General features: G+C 47.9%; 1 long non-coding RNA gene across 1 annotated transcript; it reads right to left on the bottom strand.

Moving 5' to 3' along the window:
• Window positions 1-893: 893 nt before the first annotated feature.
• Window positions 894-7,117, bottom strand: LOC107502323. Its single transcript, XR_001594959.2, has 4 exons — window positions 7,006-7,117; window positions 5,110-5,244; window positions 3,285-4,534; window positions 894-2,159 (listed from the first exon to the last, which is right to left on the bottom strand). It is a non-coding gene; the product is annotated as an uncharacterized LOC107502323 (long non-coding RNA).
• Between the last annotated feature and the right edge of the window lie 3,362 nt (window positions 7,118-10,479).

The raw sequence follows: 10,479 nt of genomic DNA on the forward strand, positions 1-10,479 counted from the left end.
GCATATAAAGTTCCATGCAATACTATAACTACATTCTTCACGATTATTATAGACTTGTAAGGATAGCTTTTATTTCTTAAAACGTAGATAGGTAACTGATAAAATATTGAAATAACTGCCAAGCTTCTTCTATTTTTATATTGAACATTTTCAGGAAGTATTTCTTTGAGCCCTAGCTGGGCGCTGTTTCGGACCATTTCAGTGGTGTGAGACATTTGGTAATTAACATTTGGCGTACTTTAAATACTCTTGGATAGTTTGTACATTTCCAGCGAGGTCTCAAAAAAAAAAAAGGTTTTCTTTTTACATTTAGAGCTTACTGGACGCACTCCCATAGAGATGAAGGGGGGACCTGACATGATTTGGGGCTAAATCTCAGTCTCTGTCTTCCCCACCCCCACCCCCGTGGATCACTCTAGAAGTAACATCGCCATCTACTGGACAGCAGCCATACCGTCCTAAGAAGGCAAAGATTTCTGTTTCAGCAATCCAAATTAGAAAGCTTAAAAATATCTATTTAAGGTGTAGAATGCCATAGTTTCAGGGACCGGAGAGCAAGAACCAAATACTCTAAACCAAAGCAAAAGAAAGTGGCAATAGCACTTTTGCACACCTCCGGTCTATAACAATTTTGAAAACTGGCTCCAGCCCATCACCTTACCCCATACAACGACCCCAAACAGGAGAAGTAAAAAAAAGTGCTATCTTTAATTTCAAAGAGTTTCATATCAGTTATGAATTTCTTGAGTAAAGGGTTTTGTTTTTGTTTTTGTTTTTCATCAGTCAGCTCCCACCTTGGGGCTGGGGCATAAGTGCGTGCGCGCGCACACACACACACACACACACACACACACACGCGCACACACACACACACACACGCGCGCACACCCCACTCCTTTGGAGTTCTTTAACCTAAAAAGGTTTCGCGAACACAAGAGCACAAAACTAGGATAATCTAAATATTATTCTAAATTCTTTTTTTTTCAGGCACTTAAACCAAACATCTACCATTTTTGAAGTTTATGTAACTTTCCTTATAAATATAATCACATCCCGATTATACATCTACAATTACAAATGTTGATTTCTGGATTCTCTCATGCAAATAACCGTCTTGCTTTACTCTTTCTTCCTGCGCCTAACTGATCACTGGATTTGCCTTGAAATTTGAGCATTAATTGCTTTCTCTTGGTAATTAAAGGCAAGGTATTCTTTTCACAAGAGGACTACGTTGTTTTACAATTTCCCATACTCACTGGAATAGTTTCATGAAAAGGAAAGTAGTCAGTTGTGGCCTAGAACATATGATTTCTTTACAATCCTCTGAACATTTGACAAGACGTTTGAGAGATTTTTTTTTAAGTAGACAACTTATGTTAAATGAAAATTACAATTGAATTTATTAAGTATCACAATTCACCCATTTTAAAAAAGAAACATTTTTACTGAATCTTATTTTTCCCTATTATACATCATAAAAAAAAATTTTTTTTAAGTATACTAAGAGCCTAAAGTCAGGCTTGCTATTGTATTGCAGTCACAAATTGCTTCATTTCATATATGTATATATACATATATATCAAAGTATTTACATTTTGTAACTTAATTTCTCACTTACTAGAGTTTGAAAGATCTGGACATTATAAAGGCAAACTCATTTTCTGCTGGAACGAAATTGAGAAAATGAAAAAATTTTTTTAATTCATTTTATTAGGTAAATTCAGTAGGGACTCACTGTTAGCCCCTGAAATAAACCAGCCTGCTTCTGTTTACTTTCTCCATCTTTCGGAGCCTTAAAATGAAAATTGAAGTCACTGCAATTGGTAAGCACACTCCCCCTTCCCTTCTGATCCCATGTTTGTGTAGAAATTGTAGAGTTTCTTTTCCTAAAAGTGGAGAATGGTGCTGAGGGCTGACAGAATGAGTTCGGGCAAGGAGCCCCGTGGAAAACTAACTGGGAAAGAGAGAGAGAGAGGAGAGGCAGGACAGGACAGGACAGACGGGAGGAACAGGGGGTCAGAGAGACGCAGGAGAAAGACCACGGAGTACTCACAATTTCCAGTGTCTGCTGCTCTCTCCTGGTCCCGATTCCAAAAGGAAATGTGGCTCTTTTGTGCAGAACCAGAAATGAACATCCAGGAAGTTGGCAAAATCACTAGCTAAACAATCAATAGAGGAAAGACAACAAATTTAAAAGACCAAATTTGGTTTTTTTCTCCAATGAAGGAAAAGAAAATAGTCGAGGGGAGGGTTGGGGGTACAGGATATATTTTAATTCTTTCCTGTGACCTGAGCTGGACCCCAGGTTAATTTAAGTTCGAATTTGGATACGTGCTCTCCTACATCTACATAATATAAAGGATCACTTGAATGACAGCAATGAATTTAGTCTTATCGCAAATCCCGAAATTCGCTGTGCGAAACAGCCCGAGTTCCTGCTGCAGATCTGAAATGAGTTTTCCTATGAAAATCCACTTTAAAACTCAGCGACCCCCATCCCTAATGAATGCCTTCAGTGACAGGAAATGTTAACCATTTTAAGCGTTTTATTTGCATTTGCTCCGAAGCTGAGGGAGTGAGGGGAGAAATGTACATTTAATGATTGGTCATGAAATTGAGATCAATGGAGTGAGCCTGGATATGCGTGTTTCTGAGCAACGGGGTGAGCATCCTGGATCCTGAATTAGCCCCAGACAAGAGTGACTTCCCCTGGAATTCCCGCAGGAGCAAGTAAGGATTTGTATGTTGCTGTTGAGCCATATTTCAAATTCTCTTGCCTCGTCGATAAATAAAAAGGCAATATCCTTTCACTTTTCGGCTGGGAAGTCTAAAGAAAAGTGCCCGTCTTGCAATGTTTGTGGTGCTGAGATTTGTTTTTGTGTATTTTCTACCCTAGGATCAAAAGGAAAAAAAAAAAAAATCTCCCCCTAATCAACTAAACACTGAGGCTCAGAAACACACGGAATGTGTATAACATTGTCCTTCAGAAATCCATCTTGAATTTTTTGAAAAGTCCTCTCTTTGATCAAAAGCCGACAGAGAATTACATTTTTCTCCATTCTGTTGCGTTTAACATGGACTAACACGGGGTGAGTTTAAACAAACAGATGGCCTGGGCATGAATGCCCCTTTCAGCTTGAGTGGCTGGAGGTGGGCTGTATCCGTGGGGGTGGGGGGTGCAGTTGGGAGGATTAGAGAGAGGCTAGAAAAGCTGCAAAGTTTCGGGGGGAAGCTGCGACAAGAATAAACCCGTGATGGGAAAAAAAAAAAAAAATTGTGACTACCTCTACGCATCGAGCCTGCAATCCTCTTACAAGAGTGCAGCGTAACTGTTGAAATTCTTCTGCCTAAAAGATAAATGGCCTACTTTATTCAAGAGTGTCAAGTAGGGAAACAAAACAAAACAAAAACCCTTCAAAGTATATTTTCAGAAGATAATCTAATGCACAGTGAACGCTCAGGAAGAGGGGCATGCAGGGCGCAGGGCCGGCTCCGGGAGGGAAATTCTGGGTGGGAGCCATGCCCCAGCCACCCAGTGAGGAAACGAGGAGAAACCGAGAGAGGCCCGTCCTGGGTGGGGGTCTCCATGTGCTGTGAACTGGGCCTACACCCCGAGGGGCCTCCTGCGTGTGGACTCAGCACCACAAAACCCTTGCCCAGTGGGTAAGTGCAGGGGTATGTAAAGCTGGCGCACAAGTTCTGAGGCAGGTAGACACTTCGAGGTCACTGCTGCAAGAGATGTCGTTTATGTCGTGTCTCCCCATGTTGAAAAGTAGAGGCGCTGGATCGGTTCTAGTCTCCCCATGACGAACTGGCCATGGATGCTCCCCCCCTTCACCTCAGACGCTGTCCAGAGCCCTGCTACTCCACGAGGACAAGGAGACCAGAAGACAGACAGCCATGCTCGCCACTCCCCCCAGCCCCGATACTCCTCACCTCCCCACGTCCCAGTGGTAAAAGAAGTCCCCCCAAATCCCAGCCAGTTGTCTGGACGGGGCCTGCTACCTGGCACGGGGGCCGGGGCCGGGGGTGAAGGGTGTTGGGAATGCAGAGAGCATCACAGAGAATCGTCCCAGACAGCTTTCCCATTTCCCTCTCCCTGCACGCAGAGCAAGCATACCCCATCCCCCATGTCCCCTCCCTCCAGTGCTCAAGCCGGGGCGGCTGGAAGGAAGGGAAGAAAAAGTTACAGGTCACATAGAGTAATTTATTAGCGATCGCGCATGCCCCGGGAGAGAACAGCTAATTAAAGGCCAGGCGTTTTCTGGAGGCTCCAAGAGGAGAAGAGAAACCAGGACACTAATTGCAAACGCTGACAAGGCTGGGCTGCTGCATGGAAATTCGGGCACAACCCAGTGGCCACCGCACCCTCACAAGCTCCCACTGAGCTCTCTCCACTTCCTGGGCCGCCAGATAATGTGTCTGCCTCGAGCTCTTCTTTGCTCAGACTCCAGCTTTCCAACCGTGCTGGGGCAGACACCACCCCAAGCCCGGAGCTGGCAGGGTCCTGACAACTCGGCCAAGGCAAGAGAGCCTGCAGGGGAGGAAAAGGAAGAATGTTCTAGAAGGACACAGAGCCCAGACCCCAAGCCCAGAAGGCAAGTGACATCCACTTTGCTCCTTCACTGGTCTTTCTCTGAAACACTAATCAATAATACCTCAGAGGCGGCATACATATAAGTGTAAAAATAATTTATAGATTGCACAGACACACCCCCCCACATGAACGTGTTTTATTTTTAATTTATTTGCTTTGAATACCAGGCTCCTTCTTCGTACTAAAGGCCTTTTCTCACCCTGCCTCACCCCCTCTCTCACAGAGCTTCCCTCCTTAACGTAAACGAAGGCATTTCCCACAGCCCTTTTGCTGGAATGTTCTAAAATGCTAGCATCGACACATTTCTATTTCATTTTATTGCAGAAACGTTATTTTATGGCACGGAGTGTGTGGTGTGTGTGAGGAGCGGGCAGAGGAGGGGGGTCCTGCTGCAGAGGGGAGCCCCCGTGGTGCCGTCGGCCTCATATAAATCCTGAAAAGTGACAGTAGAGCTGGCAGGAGAATTTGGGAAACCAACAGACAAAATATACAGTGCGGCGCATAGGCCTCACCTTTACGAGGCAGAGAGCTTCTGGAATGGATGGGCCGGGACCTCCGAGGCCACTCATTAGGCACTTGATGAATTGGACGTGGGGCCCATTGCCCTCCTGGGGCAGCGAAATGCTCGAAAACCAAGTTTTATTAACCTAATAAAATGAAAGAAGGGGGAAAAAAAAAGTCAGGAAAATTTCAGCTGAAAGAATAAATGCAGGGAACACAGTAAGTTAACCTACTTTTAATATATTTAGAACCATTCTGGCAGCCAAGAGCCGTTCCCAAAAAAGACCCTGCGTTCTTAATGGCTCGCAGCACGCAGCCGCAGCCTCAAGAAATCCAGCGATGTCTTGTTTTCAGATTACAAATCAGTACTCTTTTATCTTCTTGAAAACCAAAGCCAGGGAGTGCAAGGAGGAAACATGGCAGAGGGATGTCTCGGGAGCAGCCAGGCGTTTTGGAGAACGAAATGGACGCTGCCCCGACCGGCTGAGGATGTGAAAGGAAGCCCTGGGCACCCAGGAATCTCAGAGCTCCTGCCGCGGAAGCAAATCCTGACAACGGACTACGGCAAGTTAGCCAGGCGCACACAGACATGATAGGGCGTCTTTGATACACAGATACCTTCAGGGGCCCTAAACTTTGGAACTGGAGACCGTGAGGATCTATTTTAGGACAGAGGCCAGCGTAAGCCGAGGCCTCTTAGCTCTCCCAAAAGACGCGCCGAGCCGCCGGGAGCAGCAAGTGGCCATTCCAGCAGGCCACTGCCGTGTAGACCTGAGAGCAGGCTTTGTCCAGGGGATTTGGGCGGGCCGCCCACTCACGTTGCCTGACCCCCAGAAAGCAGGAGAGCTTTATCATCGCTGGGTCCCAGAGGCGAAGGCCGCCGGTGGCGCTGGGCTCACACGGTGCCTCTCTGCACAGGGAGGGAGGACACGTTGCAGCAGATGAGTCAGCAGGAATGTGCAAAGGAGGCAGAGCCGCCTCCTGCCCCTTCCCGCTGAGGGGCGCCCCCGCTCAGGGGCGGCCTCTGGCACCGTCACTCATGTGGCAACGTGTCGGCAGCAAATGCTTCATACAACGGAATCGACAGGCCCGCTGCACCCCGAAACCCCACCCCCTAAATCCACGAGAAAAAGCTAGTCCTACTGAGTGGCCGGCACAGACATCCCCACAATCGTTTCTTTTAAAAATATATAATAATATATGTATATACTCGAACATTATGATGTACACATGCACCCATATTAGTCTCCACTTCTTCCCGAACCAAGCTCTAGCCTCTGGTGGCATACACCCATTGACACCCCCACTGGGGCCATGGCCACCTGCAAGTGACTAATAGGACCTCATTTGCATGTTCCTCCTGCTCTCCATTTCCGAGGGTATTTTTGCAGATCTGAAAGTTGGAAAAGCTCTTTTGTTTTTAAGTTGCTTTAAAATTTCATTGCCATAGGAGATTTCCATTGCCCTAAATATCCGCTGTGGCAGTGAAATTTTAAAGCAACTTAAAAAAAGCTTCTGTGTGACACTGTGATGGTGGGTACATGACATCATGCATGTGTCAAAACACGTGGAACGTGCAAAACCAAGAGCGAACCCTCGTGTAAACGAGACTTAGGAATTACGCACCGACATGGCCTCATCCACTGTACCAAATGTACCAATGCAAGATGCTAATGACAGAGAAAACTGAAGAGGGCAGGAAGTAGATGGAAACTCTATTTCTGCTCGATTTTTCTGTAAACCTAAAACCGCTGTAAAAAATGAAGTCTACTAATAAAAGAAGTTTCACTGATGAAGCAATAGAAGGAAATGTCCTTTGCCTGCCTGCTTCCCACACTGGTATTTCCTAGGAAAGGGCTTTCAGAAAGTAGAAAAGCTCAAAACAAAACAAAACAAAAAATACCCACCAATACGCAGATGTTTCATCCACCCCACTGGAGGCCATTCTGTGCCGGGTCCCGTCTTGAAGGACGTTTTCTGGGACTGGTTTCAGCAGACAGAGGCGGCTTGAGGCTTCTACTGCAGCGACAGCAATAGAAGCCAGGCTATTTAAATAGTGTTCTCTATTTTTTATTTTTACACTAACATCCCATTGCACTGAGTGCAGTGACATGATCGCTATAAATACCCTGAAATCCTGCTTTTCTTTTGCAGTTGGTTAAATTCGATTTACAACCAGATGTCAGCCTGTCCACTAGGGTTCCTGGGATCACTCTGCCCCTGGCCTTTGAGGCCAGAGAAGGGGCGAGCCCTGCAGGCCGGCAAATCCGGCCCTCGCCCCTCGTTACAGAGGAGGAAGCCACCTTGGTGGTTGACTCAGGGAGCCTCCTGCCTCAGTGAGGTCCCACTGCCAGCCTTTGCCAAAGATGGGTCCTGTCCCTGGTAAGAGAGAGGGAGACAGAGACAGACAGACACAGAGAGACACAGAGAGACACAGAGAGACAAAGAGAGAGAGACAGAGAGATGGGGAAAGATAGAGAGGAGGCCAGAGACAGACAGGGGCAGAGAGTGAGAGAAACAGAGACAGAGGGAGGAGGGGGGGGGGGGCGATGGTGGTCGTAAACCAAAAATGCGCTGTCCACCCCCGTCCTCGTGGGGAGCGTGGGGAGCCGACATCTGCAGCCTCAGCCACTGTGACCCTGGATGCTGGCAGGCCACAGCACACCGCCCCGCTGCCACCCGCGACCCTCCTCCGGCCAAGGCGACGTCGGCCTCGTCCTGCGGACACAGTGGCGCCACTAGGTGGCGAGGAGACAAACTCGGATTCCCGTCCTTTGGCCCCGCTGCGGGAGCGTTCCCCGGAGGTGGTCCCAAGATTTGAAACACTGAGCCCGGAGGGAGACCCCGCTAATACGCTGATACCACTAGTTTCCGTTCTGCCTGCAGTGGGCCCTCTGGAATCCAGCCAACGGAACACAGGGGAGCAAATCAGATGTCTGACAACCCCCAAGGAAAGGAGTGATGAGGGTCTCCGAGCACTGGGTTTGGAGGCGTCAGTCCCAGCAATGTGAATGACAGCCCCCTTCTGACTGCTCCATGCTAGCTCAGAGGGCGGTAGCCAGTTTCCAAACCTCTAAACGTGGCCCGATTTTTTAAAATTATACCTACTTCATAGGATTCGGAAGACTGAGGAAATAGAGGCTATCTGGCAGAAAATACATGTGCCCCTCCCCCCCCCCCAAAGGCCTCATTGATATTTGGCGAGGCCATGGGCCATGGGTGGGGGCCGGCAAGGAGGAGCGGCTGCGCCTGCGCACTTAGCTGCCTGGACTCCCAGCCCTCCTCAGGGTTATTCTCTAGACTGAGCCACGGGGCGCTTTTATGTCACTTCCTAACTGGTGCTTGGCATTGAAAAATAAACTTCAGCTAGCACTGGCCATAAACAAGTAATCATTGTCACAGTTGATGTTTATAGGTTGCTTCCCACAAACTGGCTGAGTACCTCACACGTGTTAACGCAGATAACCCACCTCACTCCACCAGGCCCTTCCGAGGGAGGTGCCGGTGGAGCGTCCCTTTCACAGAACAGAAAGCTGAGTCACAGCAGCTGGGCTGCTGGTAAGTGGCTGAGCTGAGATCTGAAGCCCACAGATGGGCCCTGCCTCTACCTGCCTCTTGTCACCCAGGCCTCTTGCTAAGGGGGGTTGTGAAAGCCCAAGACCTGCGGGAAACAAGTCCATTGGTTTCTTCACCAGAACTGCTTTAGGAAGCAGAGAGCCCGAAGGAGAAACGCTGGAGCCACAGGAGACTGATGAAAACAGGCTCGGCTGTGCCAAAAGTCACACGGAGGCCGTTCTCCTGTGTGGGCACGAGCATGCAGGATGCAGGAATGTGCCGACCCATGGGATGGCACTTGCCTCTGGGGCTGCCTCCCGGCATCTCCCGAGAGGGAGAGAGGGTTGTCGCCCCTCCATGTGGGCACTTCTGCTGGAGAATGGACAACTTCCCGGGGCAACTGGCGCAAACTATGGCAGAATAAGGAGGGTGTGGGCGTGGCCTGCAGGACAAAGGGCCGGGACCAAGATAGTATCACTTTATTCTTGCGCAACAAACCTTTTCCCCTCCAAACTACCAGCCAAATCAGCGTGATCAACAATGAAACAACTTTCCCCACTGTACCTTGGGCTATTCTCCTTTCTTTTAACAGGAGTAGATATTTCTTTGCCTCTCCACCAACCTGGAACGGTTTCGTTCCTCGTTTCTCCACTCCCTCGGCCTCCGCCCGCCCCACTGGCATGAGGGAGCCGGAACTCGTTGGGCAGGAATTCTCCCACACCTTCCTCTGACTATTCTCACTCCTCTACTGGACGAGTACTTCTGTTTTCAAAACTACTCAACACCTTGCGCCTGATTAACCTAATAACACACTACGGGTGCGCCGCACCAACACTTGTGGGACTGCAGCGTTAATTATATGAAGAGCAGCAGACCATTCAAGATTTCAGATGTGCCCAGCCCAGCCCTAATGATGAAGACAGTGGTGTTTGGCTTTGTGTGCCCTGGTAAGTACCCGGCCACAGTGTCAGTTCACCTGGTGCTCTCTTTTGCACTTTGGAATCCTCTGAGTTGGACTGCAAGGTCAAATTTTATGTGAATTTTGAATTTCCAGAACAATTGCCAGATTTGATCTCCTCACCAACTCTCAATGATTGAGACAACCACAGCAATTGATGAGTGGCAATTTCCCCCCGACGTTTGCCAGCCGCGGTGTGCCTTATCTTTCATATTTTTGTCCATCCAAATCATCCCCAACTTCTTCATCACGTCTGAGCCCAGAGAGGGCACACATTGCCCCCTTGTGTTGGCTTTGGCCCTAATTCCCTTCCCAGTCACATGTGAAAGATCCCTGTGGCCAAAATGGGGCTTCCGAGAAAAGCATCCGTTAACCAGATACGTGTTTATCTGTCCCCCTGCCCTGCCACCTCACTCCATGGGCGATTTGAAGTGGTTGGAGATCTTCTGAGTTACCCTTTTATCTGCCTCCAAATCTTCGAGGTAATCCCAGAGTTGACTCCTGTCACACCTGGCTCTTCTGTCTCTGACTAAACAAGGCCTTGGTCACTTCACCTGCAATTGCAGGTAAAAGGAATACAAGGGGGAGAATACAGTAAGTCCTCACCAAACGTCGTCGGTAAGTTCCTGGAAACCGTGATGTATAATGGAACCAATTTTACCCCAGGCTAATGGATACAAACAAGAGTTAAGTTCCTATGGTATACTTCTAGTGACAAAAACATTATCAGGTTTCTAAATAAAAACCCAAAAGCACATCTAATATTAAGCATTAAAATAAATGTGAGCTATGCATACATTTAAGAAAGATTAATAAAAACAAGTCAGATCATTATTTTCCAACTCTCTTATACTAGGTTAGGGTCGCA

The sequence above is a fragment of the Rousettus aegyptiacus genome, unplaced genomic scaffold (assembly GCF_014176215.1).
Source record: "Rousettus aegyptiacus isolate mRouAeg1 unplaced genomic scaffold, mRouAeg1.p scaffold_m13_p_14, whole genome shotgun sequence".
Lineage (NCBI taxonomy): Eukaryota > Metazoa > Chordata > Mammalia > Chiroptera > Pteropodidae > Rousettus > Rousettus aegyptiacus.